Here is a 13323-nt window from a genome sequence, read left to right as displayed (position 1 = left end):
TCTTCAAGAGAGTTAAGGACAGCCATGGTTATCGCCTACGGCCACATCACCTTGAAAGCGCCCGATCTCGTCTGATCTCGGAGGCTAAGCAGGGTCGGGCCTGGTTAGTACCTGGATGGGAGACCGCCTGGGAATACCAGGTGCTGTAGGCTTTTTTGTTTTGGTGGAGTCTTGAATCTCTTTTTTCCCCCAGCCTTTCTTCCATGCTATCTTCAAGAGAGTTAAGGACAGCCATGGTTATCGCCTACGGCCACATCACCTTGAAAGCGCCCGATCTCGTCTGATCTCGGAGGCTAAGCAGGGTCGGGCCTGGTTAGTACCTGGATGGGAGACCGCCTGGGAATACCAGGTGCTGTAGGCTTTTTTGTTTTGGTGGAGTCTTGAATCTCTTTTTTCCCCCAGTCTTTCTTCCATGCTATCTTCAAGAGAGTTAAGGACAGCCATGGTTATCGCCTACGGCCACATCACCTTGAAAGCGCCCGATCTCGTCTGATCTCGGAGGCTAAGCAGGGTCGGGCCTGGTTAGTACCTGGATGGGAGACCGCCTGGGAATACCAGGTGCTGTAGGCTTTTTTGTTTTGGTGGAGTCTTGAATCTCTTTTTTCCCCCAGTCTTTCTTCCATGCTATCTTCAAGAGAGTTAAGGACAGCCATGGTTATCGCCTACGGCCACATCACCTTGAAAGCGCCCGATCTCGTCTGATCTCGGAGGCTAAGCAGGGTCGGGCCTGGTTAGTACCTGGATGGGAGACCGCCTGGGAATACCAGGTGCTGTAGGCTTTTTTGTTTTGGTGGAGTCTTGAATCTCTTTTTTCCCCCAGTCTTTCTTCCATGCTATCTTCAAGAGAGTTAAGGACAGCCATGGTTATCGCCTACGGCCACATCACCTTGAAAGCGCCCGATCTCGTCTGATCTCGGAGGCTAAGCAGGGTCGGGCCTGGTTAGTACCTGGATGGGAGACCGCCTGGGAATACCAGGTGCTGTAGGCTTTTTTGTTTTGGTGGAGTCTTGAATCTCTTTTTTCCCCCAGTCTTTCTTCCATGCTATCTTCAAGAGAGTTAAGGACAGCCATGGTTATCGCCTACGGCCACATCACCTTGAAAGCGCCCGATCTCGTCTGATCTCGGAGGCTAAGCAGGGTCGGGCCTGGTTAGTACCTGGATGGGAGACCGCCTGGGAATACCAGGTGCTGTAGGCTTTTTTGTTTTGGTGGAGTCTTGAATCTCTTTTTTCCCCCAGTCTTTCTTCCATGCTATCTTCAAGAGAGTTAAGGACAGCCATGGTTATCGCCTACGGCCACATCACCTTGAAAGCGCCCGATCTCGTCTGATCTCGGAGGCTAAGCAGGGTCGGGCCTGGTTAGTACCTGGATGGGAGACCGCCTGGGAATACCAGGTGCTGTAGGCTTTTTTGTTTTGGTGGAGTCTTGAATCTCTTTTTTCCCCCAGTCTTTCTTCCATGCTATCTTCAAGAGAGTTAAGGACAGCCATGGTTATCGCCTACGGCCACATCACCTTGAAAGCGCCCGATCTCGTCTGATCTCGGAGGCTAAGCAGGGTCGGGCCTGGTTAGTACCTGGATGGGAGACCGCCTGGGAATACCAGGTGCTGTAGGCTTTTTTGTTTTGGTGGAGTCTTGAATCTCTTTTTTCCCCCCAGTCTTTCTTCCATGCTATCTTCAAGAGAGTTAAGGACAGCCATGGTTATCGCCTACGGCCACATCACCTTGAAAGCGCCCGATCTCGTCTGATCTCGGAGGCTAAGCAGGGTCGGGCCTGGTTAGTACCTGGATGGGAGACCGCCTGGGAATACCAGGTGCTGTAGGCTTTTTTGTTTTGGTGGAGTCTTGAATCTCTTTTTTCCCCCAGTCTTTCTTCCATGCTATCTTCAAGAGAGTTAAGGACAGCCATGGTTATCGCCTACGGCCACATCACCTTGAAAGCGCCCGATCTCGTCTGATCTCGGAGGCTAAGCAGGGTCGGGCCTGGTTAGTACCTGGATGGGAGACCGCCTGGGAATACCAGGTGCTGTAGGCTTTTTTGTTTTGGTGGAGTCTTGAATCTCTTTTTTCCCCCAGTCTTTCTTCCATGCTATCTTCAAGAGAGTTAAGGACAGCCATGGTTATCGCCTACGGCCACATCACCTTGAAAGCGCCCGATCTCGTCTGATCTCGGAGGCTAAGCAGGGTCGGGCCTGGTTAGTACCTGGATGGGAGACCGCCTGGGAATACCAGGTGCTGTAGGCTTTTTTGTTTTGGTGGAGTCTTGAATCTCTTTTTTCCCCCAGTCTTTCTTCCATGCTATCTTCAAGAGAGTTAAGGACAGCCATGGTTATCGCCTACGGCCACATCACCTTGAAAGCGCCCGATCTCGTCTGATCTCGGAGGCTAAGCAGGGTCGGGCCTGGTTAGTACCTGGATGGGAGACCGCCTGGGAATACCAGGTGCTGTAGGCTTTTTTGTTTTGGTGGAGTCTTGAATCTCTTTTTTCCCCCAGTCTTTCTTCCATGCTATCTTCAAGAGAGTTAAGGACAGCCATGGTTATCGCCTACGGCCACATCACCTTGAAAGCGCCCGATCTCGTCTGATCTCGGAGGCTAAGCAGGGTCGGGCCTGGTTAGTACCTGGATGGGAGACCGCCTGGGAATACCAGGTGCTGTAGGCTTTTTTGTTTTGGTGGAGTCTTGAATCTCTTTTTTCCCCCAGTCTTTCTTCCATGCTATCTTCAAGAGAGTTAAGGACAGCCATGGTTATCGCCTACGGCCACATCACCTTGAAAGCGCCCGATCTCGTCTGATCTCGGAGGCTAAGCAGGGTCGGGCCTGGTTAGTACCTGGATGGGAGACCGCCTGGGAATACCAGGTGCTGTAGGCTTTTTTGTTTTGGTGGAGTCTTGAATCTCTTTTTTCCCCCAGTCTTTCTTCCATGCTATCTTCAAGAGAGTTAAGGACAGCCATGGTTATCGCCTACGGCCACATCACCTTGAAAGCGCCCGATCTCGTCTGATCTCGGAGGCTAAGCAGGGTCGGGCCTGGTTAGTACCTGGATGGGAGACCGCCTGGGAATACCAGGTGCTGTAGGCTTTTTTGTTTTGGTGGAGTCTTGAATCTCTTTTTTCTCCCAGTCTTTCTTCCATGCTATCTTCAAGAGAGTTAAGGACAGCCATGGTTATCGCCTACGGCCACATCACCTTGAAAGCGCCCGATCTCGTCTGATCTCGGAGGCTAAGCAGGGTCGGGCCTGGTTAGTACCTGGATGGGAGACCGCCTGGGAATACCAGGTGCTGTAGGCTTTTTTGTTTTGGTGGAGTCTTGAATCTCTTTTTTCCCCCAGTCTTTCTTCCATGCTATCTTCAAGAGAGTTAAGGACAGCCATGGTTATCGCCTACGGCCACATCACCTTGAAAGCGCCCGATCTCGTCTGATCTCGGAGGCTAAGCAGGGTCGGGCCTGGTTAGTACCTGGATGGGAGACCGCCTGGGAATACCAGGTGCTGTAGGCTTTTTTGTTTTGGTGGAGTCTTGAATCTCTTTTTTCCCCCAGTCTTTCTTCCATGCTATCTTCAAGAGAGTTAAGGACAGCCATGGTTATCGCCTACGGCCACATCACCTTGAAAGCGCCCGATCTCGTCTGATCTCGGAGGCTAAGCAGGGTCGGGCCTGGTTAGTACCTGGATGGGAGACCGCCTGGGAATACCAGGTGCTGTAGGCTTTTTTGTTTTGGTGGAGTCTTGAATCTCTTTTTTCCCCCAGTCTTTCTTCCATGCTATCTTCAAGAGAGTTAAGGACAGCCATGGTTATCGCCTACGGCCACATCACCTTGAAAGCGCCCGATCTCGTCTGATCTCGGAGGCTAAGCAGGGTCGGGCCTGGTTAGTACCTGGATGGGAGACCGCCTGGGAATACCAGGTGCTGTAGGCTTTTTTGTTTTGGTGGAGTCTTGAATCTCTTTTTCCCGCAGTCTTTCTTCCATGCTATCTTCAAGAGAGTTAAGGACAGCCATGGTTATCGCCTACGGCCACATCACCTTGAAAGCGCCCGATCTCGTCTGATCTCGGAGGCTAAGCAGGGTCGGGCCTGGTTAGTACCTGGATGGGAGACCGCCTGGGAATACCAGGTGCTGTAGGCTTTTTTGTTTTGGTGGAGTCTTGAATCTCTTTTTTCCCCCAGTCTTTCTTCCATGCTATCTTCAAGAGAGTTAAGGACAGCCATGGTTATCGCCTACGGCCACATCACCTTGAAAGCGCCCGATCTCGTCTGATCTCGGAGGCTAAGCAGGGTCGGGCCTGGTTAGTACCTGGATGGGAGACCGCCTGGGAATACCAGGTGCTGTAGGCTTTTTTGTTTTGGTGGAGTCTTGAATCTCTTTTTTCCCCCAGTCTTTCTTCCATGCTATCTTCAAGAGAGTTAAGGACAGCCATGGTTATCGCCTACGGCCACATCACCTTGAAAGCGCCCGATCTCGTCTGATCTCGGAGGCTAAGCAGGGTCGGGCCTGGTTAGTACCTGGATGGGAGACCGCCTGGGAATACCAGGTGCTGTAGGCTTTTTTGTTTTGGTGGAGTCTTGAATCTCTTTTTTCCCCCAGTCTTTCTTCCATGCTATCTTCAAGAGAGTTAAGGACAGCCATGGTTATCGCCTACGGCCACATCACCTTGAAAGCGCCCGATCTCGTCTGATCTCGGAGGCTAAGCAGGGTCGGGCCTGGTTAGTACCTGGATGGGAGACCGCCTGGGAATACCAGGTGCTGTAGGCTTTTTTGTTTTGGTGGAGTCTTGAATCTCTTTTTTCCCCCAGTCTTTCTTCCATGCTATCTTCAAGAGAGTTAAGGACAGCCATGGTTATCGCCTACGGCCACATCACCTTGAAAGCGCCCGATCTCGTCTGATCTCGGAGGCTAAGCAGGGTCGGGCCTGGTTAGTACCTGGATGGGAGACCGCCTGGGAATACCAGGTGCTGTAGGCTTTTTTGTTTTGGTGGAGTCTTGAATCTCTTTTTTCCCCCAGTCTTTCTTCCATGCTATCTTCAAGAGAGTTAAGGACAGCCATGGTTATCGCCTACGGCCACATCACCTTGAAAGCGCCCGATCTCGTCTGATCTCGGAGGCTAAGCAGGGTCGGGCCTGGTTAGTACCTGGATGGGAGACCGCCTGGGAATACCAGGTGCTGTAGGCTTTTTTGTTTTGGTGGAGTCTTGAATCTCTTTTTTCCCCCAGTATTTCTTCCATGCTATCTTCAAGAGAGTTAAGGACAGCCATGGTTATCGCCTACGGCCACATCACCTTGAAAGCGCCCGATCTCGTCTGATCTCGGAGGCTAAGCAGGGTCGGGCCTGGTTAGTACCTGGATGGGAGACCGCCTGGGAATACCAGGTGCTGTAGGCTTTTTTGTTTTGGTGGAGTCTTGAATCTCTTTTTTCCCCCAGTCTTTCTTCCATGCTATCTTCAAGAGAGTTAAGGACAGCCATGGTTATCGCCTACGGCCACATCACCTTGAAAGCGCCCGATCTCGTCTGATCTCGGAGGCTAAGCAGGGTCGGGCCTGGTTAGTACCTGGATGGGAGACCGCCTGGGAATACCAGGTGCTGTAGGCTTTTTTGTTTTGGTGGAGTCTTGAATCTCTTTTTTCCCCCAGTCTTTCTTCCATGCTATCTTCAAGAGAGTTAAGGACAGCCATGGTTATTGCCTACGGCCACATCACCTTGAAAGCGCCCGATCTTGTCTGATCTCGGAGGCTAAGCAGGGTCGGGCCTGGTTAGTACCTGGATGGGAGACCGCCTGGGAATACCAGGTGCTGTAGGCTTTTTTGTTGTGGTGGAGTCCTTGAATCTCTTTTTTCCCCCAGTCTTTCTTCCATGCTATCTTCAAGAGAGTTAAGGACAGCCATGGTTATCGCCTACGGCTACATCACCTTGAAAGCGCCCGATCTCGTCTGATCTCGGAGGCTAAGCAGGGTCGGGCCTGGTTAGTACCTGGATGGGAGACCGCCTGGGATTACCAGGTGCTGTAGGCTTTTTTGTTTTGGTGGAGTCTTGAATCTCTTTTTTCCCCCAGTCTTTCTTCCATGCTATCTTCAAGAGAGTTAAGGACAGCCATGGTTATCGCCTACGGCCACATCACCTTGAAAGCGCCCGATCTCGTCTGATCTCGGAGGCTAAGCAAGGTCGGGCCTGGTTAGTACCTGGATGGGAGACCGCCTGGGAATACCAGGTGCTGTAGGCTTTTTTGTTTTGGTGGAGTCTTGAATCTCTTTTTTCCCCCAGTCTTTCTTCCATGCTATCTTCAAGAGAGTTAAGGACAGCCATGGTTATCGCCTATGGCCACATCACCTTGAAAGCGCCCGATCTCGTCTGATCTCGGAGGCTAAGCAAGGTCGGGCCTGGTTAGTACCTGGATGGGAGACCGCCTGGGAATACCAGGTGCTGTAGGCTTTTTTGTTTTGGTGGAGTCCTTGAATCTCTTTTTTCCCCCAGTCTTTCTTCCATGCTATCTTCAAGAGAGTTAAGGACAGCCATGGTTATCGCCTACGGCCACATCACCTTGAAAGCGCCCGATCTCGTCTGATCTCGGAGGCTAAGCAGGGTCGGGCCTGGTTAGTACCTGGATGGGAGACCGCCTGGGAATACCAGGTGCTGTAGGCTTTTTTGTTTTGGTGGAGTCTTGAATCTCTTTTTTCCCCCAGTCTCTCTTCCATGCTATCTTCAAGAGAGTTAAGGACAGCCATGGTTATCACCTACGGCCACATCACCCTGAAAGCGCCCGATCTCGTCTGATCTCGGAGGCTAAGCAGGGTCGGGCCTGGTTAGTACCTGGATGGGAGACCGCCAGGGAATACCAGGTACTGTAGGCTTTGTTGTTGTGGTGGAGTCCTTGAATCTCTTTTTTTTTTGTTAAATGTTTTTATTGAAAAGATTTGCACAATATACATAAAGGTACAATAAGTCCCAATCAAAAGAAGACAGAATATAGCCTTATCCATATTAACATAAGCTAGAAATCACATATAGACTCGACCATAGTGACGGAAACTCCAAGTCCACCCTCCCCCCGAGCCCCTAGAGGGAACACACTGTCCCGGGAGTGGGGAACTGAGAATCCTCCAAAATGAACATATAGCCTAAATAATCCACCATAACTAAGGATGGGCCTTTTATATTATGTATAGCCTTGGACTAAAACAAGCTCGAGGAGGACCTGAGGGTCAACCAAACATATGGGTCATAAGAGATTGTTATGACCAATAAAACAACAAAAAACCAAACAAAATAAGAACTTTCAAAGACCTTAACAAAGCTTCACAAACCCTTATTGCAAAAAAAAAAACACAACAAATAAAAGTCAAAACCGAGTGCAAATAAGAGATCAGAACGAAGTGGACCCTCTCGGGCCTGAACTATAACGTTAATCACATTGTAGATACTAGTACAGTGAAGAAAAGAAAAGAAATGGAAAAAGATAGGGGGAAACAGATCAGAGAGAAGAAGACAGAATATCAAGAAGTAAGAGGATAACGGAGTTACACGGAGAGCCTAGCAAATCATATATTTCAAGGGCTTACGAATGGAATCAGAGGAGGACTCCGACATACGTTGCCCAAGGTTCCCAGATAAGCTTAAATTTATCAGCGGAATCAAGGATCATGTTGGAAATCCTCTCGTTGGACATCATCCACGAGATTTTTCTCTTGGCCATTAAAATAGAGACCGACGGGGATTTCCAAGCCTTGGTAATAGTCATCTTTGCCCCTAGTAAAATAAAAAATATCAGCGCCTGTGAGCTTTTGGGAATTTTGGGGATAGGGCTGTTGAGTAAGGCAATTACAGGATCACAAGCAACCCCTATTCCCGTGACTTTTCTAATAAGGTGGAAAACTTTGTGCCAGAAGGAACGAATCCTGGGGCACTCCCACAATATATGAAGGAATGAGCCAGAAAGTCCACAACCCCTAAAACACAGAGGGGAGGATTGCGGGTAAAATTTGGCAATTCGGGTGGGAACTAAATACCAACGGGTCATGACCTTGAGGCACGTTTCGGTAAGTGATACATTCAAAATGCCCCTAAAGGAGCGAGCCAAATTGGAGTGCCATCTTTCCAGTGACCAATCCAGATCAAGGTCACGCTCCCAATTCTTCATGTAAAGCGCTTTCTCCAGAGGTTCTGCCAAAGCTGAGTAAATTAAAGATATACCCCCCTTTGTGTCCATGGCTGAGGAACACCACTGCTCATAAGGGGTCACAGAAGGTTGTTCCGTGCAGGTCTTCTTAATCTGGTGTAAAAAGTGGGAAATTTGAAAAAAGCGAAATTTCTCAGAAGGGGGCATTTTTAGTCTAGAGGAGCAATAATTTAATGTGAGGGGTCCGTTCGAGTTAAAAAAGTGGCCAATTCTGTATAAACCTTTGTCCAGCCACCATTTGAAGGCTGTAATATCTAAACCGGGTGGGAATCGAGGATTATGGAAGATATGTGCAAGAGGGTGCCAATGAGACACCACTGAAGTTAGTTTATGCAATGAGTCACAAAGAGACATAGAGTGGGATAGTGTAGGAGCTAGAATCGGAGGTCGGTTCCTAGGGTGGGTCCATAAAAGGAAATCTAGGGTGAATCCCGGGGTCGCTGCTCTTTCCATGGAGACCCAGTCTGGCTTGGGACCTTTAAGGTAAATTATGGAAAACTGGCTAAGTTGGGCAGCACGATAGTACCACCATAAATTCGGTAGACCAAGGCCCCCTTTCAGCCTGGGCCGAAAAAGCACGGATTTAGAAAGGCGATTCCCTTTTTTTTCCCAAATAAATTTAGTTATAGCAGATTGGAGAGAATCAATATATGATTTAGTAACCGGGATAGGGAGGGAGCGGAAAAGATATAAAATCTTGGGTAGGAGGGTCATCTTAACTGCATTTACACGACCTAGCCAAGAAAGATTATATAAAGACCATTGACGTAGATCTTCCATTAACTTTTTAACCATGGGTGGGTAATTATGTTTGTGGAGAAATTCAGTCTGTGAAGTGAGGTTAATACCCAAATAAGGGATAGATGTAGAGTTCCAGGAGAATGGGAAGTTACTTTTCAAGCTATCTACTTGTGATTGCGGGAGGGATACATTGAGTGCTACCGATTTAGACATATTAACTCTTAGACCTGATATGCTGCCAAAATCATTAAGGAGGTGGATTACGTTAGGGGTCGAGGTAGATGGGGCTGTAAGAAAAAGGAGTACGTCGTCAGCGAACAAGGCACATTTATGTGTTGTTTGTCCGCATTGAACCCCCTGTATATCCGGGTGATTTCTGATCGCGATGGCCAAAGTTTCTATGGCCACCGCGAAAAGAAGGGGGGAGAGGGGGCAACCCTGTCTCGTTCCCTTTCTGATGGGGAATTTCGCCGAAAAATAACCCTGAAATCTAACCTGTGCTATCGGTTGGGAATACAGTGCTTCCAAAATTTTTATAAAGTCAGGCCCAAAACCCCATTGACGGAGCAACTCAAAAAGGTAAGGCCATTCTACCGTATCAAATGCCTTTTGCAAATCAATAGACAGCAGGTAGCCTTCTTGGGGGGACCCTCCATCCCAGCCCGACCTCATAAGGGAAATAACGTCCACTGCTCTCCGTATCTGGTCCGGTCCCTGTCTTCCCGGGATGAAACCCACCTGATCCTTATTAATATAAGATCCAATAAAGGAGGCCAGTCTATTGGCCAAGGCTTTAGTCATTATCTTCATGTCGTTGTTTATCAACGAGATTGGCCTATAATTGCTCACTTCACTAGGGTCCTTCCCCGGTTTGGGAATGACTGAAATAAACGCTAGGTTTGCTGAGGGATCCAATAATGGTTCTTTACGCATGGAATTGAAGAACCGAACCAGATAGGGAACCAGAATCTCGGAGAAAGTCTTGTAGTATTGGTTTGAAAAACCGTCAGGTCCTGGGGCCGAGTCAGTCTTAAGATCTTTAATAACATTGTGAATCTCTGCTATTTGAAATGGTGAATCAAGGATGGAGCGATGGGAGTCTGAAAGTCTAGGGAGCGGGACATTCTTCAAGAAAGTGTCAAGGTCCGCTTGGGAGTGTCGTTCATCGGAGGAATATAAAGTTGAATAAAAAGATTGAAAGGCCTTGAGAATCTTTTCGGGGTTTTGGGTCAAGTGGCCATTTGAAGCCTTAATCTTTTTGAATCTCTTTTTTTCCCCAGTCTTTCTTCCATGCTATCTTCAAGAGAGTTAAGGACAGCCATGCTTATCGCCTACGGCCACATCACCCTGAAAGCGCCCGATCTCGTCTGATCTCGGAGGCTAAGCAGGGTCGGGCCTGGTTAGTACCTGGATGGGAGACCGTCTGGGAATACCAGGTGCTGTAGGCTTTTTTTGCTTGTCGTGGTGGAGTCTTGAATCTCTTTTTTCCCCCAGTCTTTCTTCCATGCTATCTTCAAGAGAGTTAAGGACAGCCATGGTTATCGCCTACGGCCACATCACCTTGAAAGCGCCCGATCTCGTCTGATCTTGGAGGCTAAGCAAGGTCGGGCCTGGTTAGTACCTGGATGGGAGACCGCCTGAGAATACCAGGTGCTGTAGGCTTTTTTGTTTTGGTTGTTGTGGTGGAGTTCTTGAATCTCTTTTTTTCCCCAGTCTTTCTTCCATGCTATCTTCAAGAGAGTTAAGGACAGCCATGGTTATCGCCTACGGCCACATCACCCTGAAAGTGCCCGATCTCGTCTGATCTCGGAGGCTAAGCAGGGTCGTGCCTGGTTAGTACCTGGATGGGAGACCACCTGGGAATACCAGGTGCTATAGGCTTTTTTGTTTTGGTTGTTGTGGTGGAGTCCTTGAATCTCTTTTTTTCCCCAGTCTTTCTTCCATGCTATCTTCAAGAGAGTTAAGGACAGCCATGGTTATCGCCTATGGCCACATCACCCTGAAAGCGCCCAATCTCGTCTGATCTCGGAGGCTAAGCAGGGTCGGGCCTGGTTAGTACCTGGATGGGAGACCGCCTGGGAATACCAGGTGCTGTAGGCTTTTTTGTTTTGGTGGAGTCTTGAATCTCTTTTTTCCCCCAGTCTTTCTTCCATGCTATCTTCAAGAGAGTTAAGGACAGCCATGGTTATCGCCTACGGCCACATCACCTTGAAAGCGCCCGATCTCATCTGATCTCGGAGGCTAAGCAGGGTCGGGCCTGGTTAGTACCTGGATGGGAGACCGCCTGGGAATACCAGGTGCTGTAGGCTTTTTTGTTTTGGTGGAGTCTTGAATCTCTTTTTTCCCCCAGTCTTTCTTCCATGCTATCTTCAAGAGAGTTAAGGACAGCCATGGTTATCGCCTACGGCCACATCACCTTGAAAGCGCCCGATCTCGTCTGATCTCGGAGGCTAAGCAGGGTCGGGCCTGGTTAGTACCTGGATGGGAGACTGCCTGGGAATACCAGGTGCTGTAGGCTTTTTTGTTTTGGTGGAGTCTTGAATCTCTTTTTTCCCCCAGTCTTTCTTCCATGCTATCTTCAAGAGAGTTAAGGACAGCCATGGTTATCGCCTACGGCCACATCACCTTGAAAGCGCCCGATCTCGTCTGATCTCGGAGGCTAAGCAGGGTCGGGCCTGGTTAGTACCTGGATGGGAGACCGCCTGGGAATACCAGGTGCTGTAGGCTTTTTTGTTTTGGTGGAGTCTTGAATCTCTTTTTTCCCCCAGTCTTTCTTCCATGCTATCTTCAAGAGAGTTAAGGACAGCCATGGTTATCGCCTACGGCCACATCACCTTGAAAGCGCCCGATCTCGTCTGATCTCGGAGGCTAAGCAGGGTCGGGCCTGGTTAGTACCTGGATGGGAGACCGCCTGGGAATACCAGGTGCTGTAGGCTTTTTTGTTTTGGTGGAGTCTTGAATCTCTTTTTTCCCCCAGTATTTCTTCCATGCTATCTTCAAGAGAGTTAAGGACAGCCATGGTTATCGCCTACGGCCACATCACCTTGAAAGCGCCCGATCTCGTCTGATCTCGGAGGCTAAGCAGGGTCGGGCCTGGTTAGTACCTGGATGGGAGACCGCCTGGGAATACCAGGTGCTGTAGGCTTTTTTGTTTTGGTGGAGTCTTGAATCTCTTTTTTCCCCCAGTCTTTCTTCCATGCTATCTTCAAGAGAGTTAAGGACAGCCATGGTTATCGCCTACGGCCACATCACCTTGAAAGCGCCCGATCTCGTCTGATCTCGGAGGCTAAGCAGGGTCGGGCCTGGTTAGTACCTGGATGGGAGACCGCCTGGGAATACCAGGTGCTGTAGGCTTTTTTGTTTTGGTGGAGTCTTGAATCTCTTTTTTCCCCCAGTCTTTCTTCCATGCTATCTTCAAGAGAGTTAAGGACAGCCATGGTTATTGCCTACGGCCACATCACCTTGAAAGCGCCCGATCTTGTCTGATCTCGGAGGCTAAGCAGGGTCGGGCCTGGTTAGTACCTGGATGGGAGACAGCCTGGGAATACCAGGTGCTGTAGGCTTTTTTGTTGTGGTGGAGTCCTTGAATCTCTTTTTTCCCCCAGTCTTTCTTCCATGCTATCTTCAAGAGAGTTAAGGACAGCCATGGTTATCGCCTACGGCCACATCACCTTGAAAGCGCCCGATCTCGTCTGATCTCGGAGGCTAAGCAGGGTCGGGCCTGGTTAGTACCTGGATGGGAGACCGCCTGGGATTACCAGGTGCTGTAGGCTTTTTTGTTTTGGTGGAGTCTTGAATCTCTTTTTTCCCCCAGTCTTTCTTCCATGCTATCTTCAAGAGAGTTAAGGACAGCCATGGTTATCGCCTACGGCCACATCACCTTGAAAGCGCCCGATCTCGTCTGATCTCGGAGGCTAAGCAAGGTCGGGCCTGGTTAGTACCTGGATGGGAGACCGCCTGGGAATACCAGGTGCTGTAGGCTTTTTTGTTTTGGTGGAGTCTTGAATCTCTTTTTTCCCCCAGTCTTTCTTCCATGCTATCTTCAAGAGAGTTAAGGACAGCCATGGTTATCGCCTATGGCCACATCACCTTGAAAGCGCCCGATCTCGTCTGATCTCGGAGGCTAAGCAAGGTCGGGCCTGGTTAGTACCTGGATGGGAGACCGCCTGGGAATACCAGGTGCTGTAGGCTTTTTTGTTTTGGTGGAGTCCTTGAATCTCTTTTTTCCCCCAGTCTTTCTTCCATGCTATCTTCAAGAGAGTTAAGGACAGCCATGGTTATCGCCTACGGCCACATCACCTTGAAAGCGCCCGATCTCGTCTGATCTCGGAGGCTAAGCAGGGTCGGGCCTGGTTAGTACCTGGATGGGAGACCGCCTGGGAATACCAGGTGCTGTAGGCTTTTTTGTTTTGGTG

The 13323-nt window shown here is 49.4% G+C and overlaps 47 non-coding genes and 1 pseudogene across 47 annotated transcripts; all 48 read left to right on the top strand.

The window, feature by feature from the left end:
• The first annotated feature begins 33 nt into the window (after positions 1–33).
• LOC120911282 lies at positions 34–152 on the top strand. Its single transcript, XR_005742069.1, has one exon. It is a non-coding gene; the product is annotated as a 5S ribosomal RNA (ribosomal RNA).
• Positions 153–242: 90 nt separating this feature from the next.
• On the top strand, positions 243–361 carry LOC120911281. The gene has a single exon (XR_005742068.1). It is a non-coding gene; the product is annotated as a 5S ribosomal RNA (ribosomal RNA).
• Positions 362–451: 90 nt separating this feature from the next.
• On the top strand, positions 452–570 carry LOC120911280. The gene has a single exon (XR_005742067.1). It is a non-coding gene; the product is annotated as a 5S ribosomal RNA (ribosomal RNA).
• Positions 571–660: 90 nt separating this feature from the next.
• LOC120911279 lies at positions 661–779 on the top strand. Its single transcript, XR_005742066.1, has one exon. It is a non-coding gene; the product is annotated as a 5S ribosomal RNA (ribosomal RNA).
• A 90-nt stretch (positions 780–869) lies between these two features.
• LOC120911278 lies at positions 870–988 on the top strand. Its single transcript, XR_005742065.1, has one exon. It is a non-coding gene; the product is annotated as a 5S ribosomal RNA (ribosomal RNA).
• Positions 989–1078: 90 nt separating this feature from the next.
• On the top strand, positions 1079–1197 carry LOC120911276. Its single transcript, XR_005742063.1, has one exon. It is a non-coding gene; the product is annotated as a 5S ribosomal RNA (ribosomal RNA).
• Positions 1198–1287: 90 nt separating this feature from the next.
• LOC120911275 lies at positions 1288–1406 on the top strand. The gene has a single exon (XR_005742062.1). It is a non-coding gene; the product is annotated as a 5S ribosomal RNA (ribosomal RNA).
• Positions 1407–1496: 90 nt separating this feature from the next.
• On the top strand, positions 1497–1615 carry LOC120911273. The gene has a single exon (XR_005742061.1). It is a non-coding gene; the product is annotated as a 5S ribosomal RNA (ribosomal RNA).
• A 91-nt stretch (positions 1616–1706) lies between these two features.
• LOC120911272 lies at positions 1707–1825 on the top strand. The gene has a single exon (XR_005742060.1). It is a non-coding gene; the product is annotated as a 5S ribosomal RNA (ribosomal RNA).
• Positions 1826–1915: 90 nt separating this feature from the next.
• LOC120911271 lies at positions 1916–2034 on the top strand. The gene has a single exon (XR_005742059.1). It is a non-coding gene; the product is annotated as a 5S ribosomal RNA (ribosomal RNA).
• A 90-nt stretch (positions 2035–2124) lies between these two features.
• LOC120911270 lies at positions 2125–2243 on the top strand. The gene has a single exon (XR_005742058.1). It is a non-coding gene; the product is annotated as a 5S ribosomal RNA (ribosomal RNA).
• A 90-nt stretch (positions 2244–2333) lies between these two features.
• Positions 2334–2452, top strand: LOC120911269. Its single transcript, XR_005742057.1, has one exon. It is a non-coding gene; the product is annotated as a 5S ribosomal RNA (ribosomal RNA).
• Positions 2453–2542: 90 nt separating this feature from the next.
• LOC120911268 lies at positions 2543–2661 on the top strand. The gene has a single exon (XR_005742055.1). It is a non-coding gene; the product is annotated as a 5S ribosomal RNA (ribosomal RNA).
• Positions 2662–2751: 90 nt separating this feature from the next.
• Positions 2752–2870, top strand: LOC120911267. The gene has a single exon (XR_005742054.1). It is a non-coding gene; the product is annotated as a 5S ribosomal RNA (ribosomal RNA).
• Positions 2871–2960: 90 nt separating this feature from the next.
• On the top strand, positions 2961–3079 carry LOC120911266. Its single transcript, XR_005742053.1, has one exon. It is a non-coding gene; the product is annotated as a 5S ribosomal RNA (ribosomal RNA).
• A 90-nt stretch (positions 3080–3169) lies between these two features.
• Positions 3170–3288, top strand: LOC120911264. The gene has a single exon (XR_005742051.1). It is a non-coding gene; the product is annotated as a 5S ribosomal RNA (ribosomal RNA).
• A 90-nt stretch (positions 3289–3378) lies between these two features.
• On the top strand, positions 3379–3497 carry LOC120911262. The gene has a single exon (XR_005742050.1). It is a non-coding gene; the product is annotated as a 5S ribosomal RNA (ribosomal RNA).
• A 90-nt stretch (positions 3498–3587) lies between these two features.
• On the top strand, positions 3588–3706 carry LOC120911261. The gene has a single exon (XR_005742049.1). It is a non-coding gene; the product is annotated as a 5S ribosomal RNA (ribosomal RNA).
• Positions 3707–3796: 90 nt separating this feature from the next.
• On the top strand, positions 3797–3915 carry LOC120911260. Its single transcript, XR_005742048.1, has one exon. It is a non-coding gene; the product is annotated as a 5S ribosomal RNA (ribosomal RNA).
• Positions 3916–4004: 89 nt separating this feature from the next.
• LOC120911259 lies at positions 4005–4123 on the top strand. Its single transcript, XR_005742047.1, has one exon. It is a non-coding gene; the product is annotated as a 5S ribosomal RNA (ribosomal RNA).
• A 90-nt stretch (positions 4124–4213) lies between these two features.
• Positions 4214–4332, top strand: LOC120911258. Its single transcript, XR_005742046.1, has one exon. It is a non-coding gene; the product is annotated as a 5S ribosomal RNA (ribosomal RNA).
• A 90-nt stretch (positions 4333–4422) lies between these two features.
• Positions 4423–4541, top strand: LOC120911257. The gene has a single exon (XR_005742045.1). It is a non-coding gene; the product is annotated as a 5S ribosomal RNA (ribosomal RNA).
• A 90-nt stretch (positions 4542–4631) lies between these two features.
• Positions 4632–4750, top strand: LOC120911256. The gene has a single exon (XR_005742044.1). It is a non-coding gene; the product is annotated as a 5S ribosomal RNA (ribosomal RNA).
• A 90-nt stretch (positions 4751–4840) lies between these two features.
• LOC120911255 lies at positions 4841–4959 on the top strand. The gene has a single exon (XR_005742043.1). It is a non-coding gene; the product is annotated as a 5S ribosomal RNA (ribosomal RNA).
• A 90-nt stretch (positions 4960–5049) lies between these two features.
• LOC120911254 lies at positions 5050–5168 on the top strand. Its single transcript, XR_005742042.1, has one exon. It is a non-coding gene; the product is annotated as a 5S ribosomal RNA (ribosomal RNA).
• A 90-nt stretch (positions 5169–5258) lies between these two features.
• LOC120911252 lies at positions 5259–5377 on the top strand. The gene has a single exon (XR_005742040.1). It is a non-coding gene; the product is annotated as a 5S ribosomal RNA (ribosomal RNA).
• A 90-nt stretch (positions 5378–5467) lies between these two features.
• Positions 5468–5586, top strand: LOC120911251. The gene has a single exon (XR_005742039.1). It is a non-coding gene; the product is annotated as a 5S ribosomal RNA (ribosomal RNA).
• A 90-nt stretch (positions 5587–5676) lies between these two features.
• On the top strand, positions 5677–5795 carry LOC120912042. The gene has a single exon (XR_005742805.1). It is a non-coding gene; the product is annotated as a 5S ribosomal RNA (ribosomal RNA).
• A 91-nt stretch (positions 5796–5886) lies between these two features.
• On the top strand, positions 5887–6005 carry LOC120912198. The gene has a single exon (XR_005742954.1). It is a non-coding gene; the product is annotated as a 5S ribosomal RNA (ribosomal RNA).
• A 90-nt stretch (positions 6006–6095) lies between these two features.
• Positions 6096–6214, top strand: LOC120912423. Its single transcript, XR_005743053.1, has one exon. It is a non-coding gene; the product is annotated as a 5S ribosomal RNA (ribosomal RNA).
• Positions 6215–6304: 90 nt separating this feature from the next.
• On the top strand, positions 6305–6423 carry LOC120911845. The gene has a single exon (XR_005742614.1). It is a non-coding gene; the product is annotated as a 5S ribosomal RNA (ribosomal RNA).
• Positions 6424–6514: 91 nt separating this feature from the next.
• LOC120911250 lies at positions 6515–6633 on the top strand. The gene has a single exon (XR_005742038.1). It is a non-coding gene; the product is annotated as a 5S ribosomal RNA (ribosomal RNA).
• A 90-nt stretch (positions 6634–6723) lies between these two features.
• Positions 6724–6842, top strand: LOC120912150. Its single transcript, XR_005742908.1, has one exon. It is a non-coding gene; the product is annotated as a 5S ribosomal RNA (ribosomal RNA).
• A 3395-nt stretch (positions 6843–10237) lies between these two features.
• On the top strand, positions 10238–10356 carry LOC120912636. Its single transcript, XR_005743166.1, has one exon. It is a non-coding gene; the product is annotated as a 5S ribosomal RNA (ribosomal RNA).
• A 95-nt stretch (positions 10357–10451) lies between these two features.
• On the top strand, positions 10452–10570 carry LOC120912092. Its single transcript, XR_005742852.1, has one exon. It is a non-coding gene; the product is annotated as a 5S ribosomal RNA (ribosomal RNA).
• Positions 10571–10670: 100 nt separating this feature from the next.
• On the top strand, positions 10671–10789 carry LOC120912128. The gene has a single exon (XR_005742888.1). It is a non-coding gene; the product is annotated as a 5S ribosomal RNA (ribosomal RNA).
• A 100-nt stretch (positions 10790–10889) lies between these two features.
• On the top strand, positions 10890–11008 carry LOC120912098. Its single transcript, XR_005742858.1, has one exon. It is a non-coding gene; the product is annotated as a 5S ribosomal RNA (ribosomal RNA).
• A 90-nt stretch (positions 11009–11098) lies between these two features.
• On the top strand, positions 11099–11217 carry LOC120912513. The gene has a single exon (XR_005743094.1). It is a non-coding gene; the product is annotated as a 5S ribosomal RNA (ribosomal RNA).
• Positions 11218–11307: 90 nt separating this feature from the next.
• Positions 11308–11426, top strand: LOC120911999. Its single transcript, XR_005742764.1, has one exon. It is a non-coding gene; the product is annotated as a 5S ribosomal RNA (ribosomal RNA).
• Positions 11427–11516: 90 nt separating this feature from the next.
• Positions 11517–11635, top strand: LOC120911249. The gene has a single exon (XR_005742037.1). It is a non-coding gene; the product is annotated as a 5S ribosomal RNA (ribosomal RNA).
• Positions 11636–11725: 90 nt separating this feature from the next.
• LOC120911248 lies at positions 11726–11844 on the top strand. Its single transcript, XR_005742036.1, has one exon. It is a non-coding gene; the product is annotated as a 5S ribosomal RNA (ribosomal RNA).
• A 90-nt stretch (positions 11845–11934) lies between these two features.
• Positions 11935–12053, top strand: LOC120911246. The gene has a single exon (XR_005742035.1). It is a non-coding gene; the product is annotated as a 5S ribosomal RNA (ribosomal RNA).
• Positions 12054–12143: 90 nt separating this feature from the next.
• On the top strand, positions 12144–12262 carry LOC120911245. Its single transcript, XR_005742034.1, has one exon. It is a non-coding gene; the product is annotated as a 5S ribosomal RNA (ribosomal RNA).
• A 90-nt stretch (positions 12263–12352) lies between these two features.
• LOC120912295 lies at positions 12353–12471 on the top strand (annotated as a pseudogene).
• Positions 12472–12562: 91 nt separating this feature from the next.
• Positions 12563–12681, top strand: LOC120912109. Its single transcript, XR_005742869.1, has one exon. It is a non-coding gene; the product is annotated as a 5S ribosomal RNA (ribosomal RNA).
• A 90-nt stretch (positions 12682–12771) lies between these two features.
• LOC120912412 lies at positions 12772–12890 on the top strand. Its single transcript, XR_005743052.1, has one exon. It is a non-coding gene; the product is annotated as a 5S ribosomal RNA (ribosomal RNA).
• Positions 12891–12980: 90 nt separating this feature from the next.
• On the top strand, positions 12981–13099 carry LOC120911844. The gene has a single exon (XR_005742613.1). It is a non-coding gene; the product is annotated as a 5S ribosomal RNA (ribosomal RNA).
• A 91-nt stretch (positions 13100–13190) lies between these two features.
• LOC120911244 lies at positions 13191–13309 on the top strand. Its single transcript, XR_005742033.1, has one exon. It is a non-coding gene; the product is annotated as a 5S ribosomal RNA (ribosomal RNA).
• The last annotated feature ends 14 nt before the right edge of the window (positions 13310–13323 follow it).

The sequence above is a fragment of the Rana temporaria genome, chromosome 8 (genome assembly GCF_905171775.1).
Source record: "Rana temporaria chromosome 8, aRanTem1.1, whole genome shotgun sequence".
Classification (NCBI taxonomy): domain Eukaryota; kingdom Metazoa; phylum Chordata; class Amphibia; order Anura; family Ranidae; genus Rana; species Rana temporaria.
Note: the sequence above shows the minus strand (reverse complement) of the source record. Positions and strands in the feature narration are given on the sequence as shown.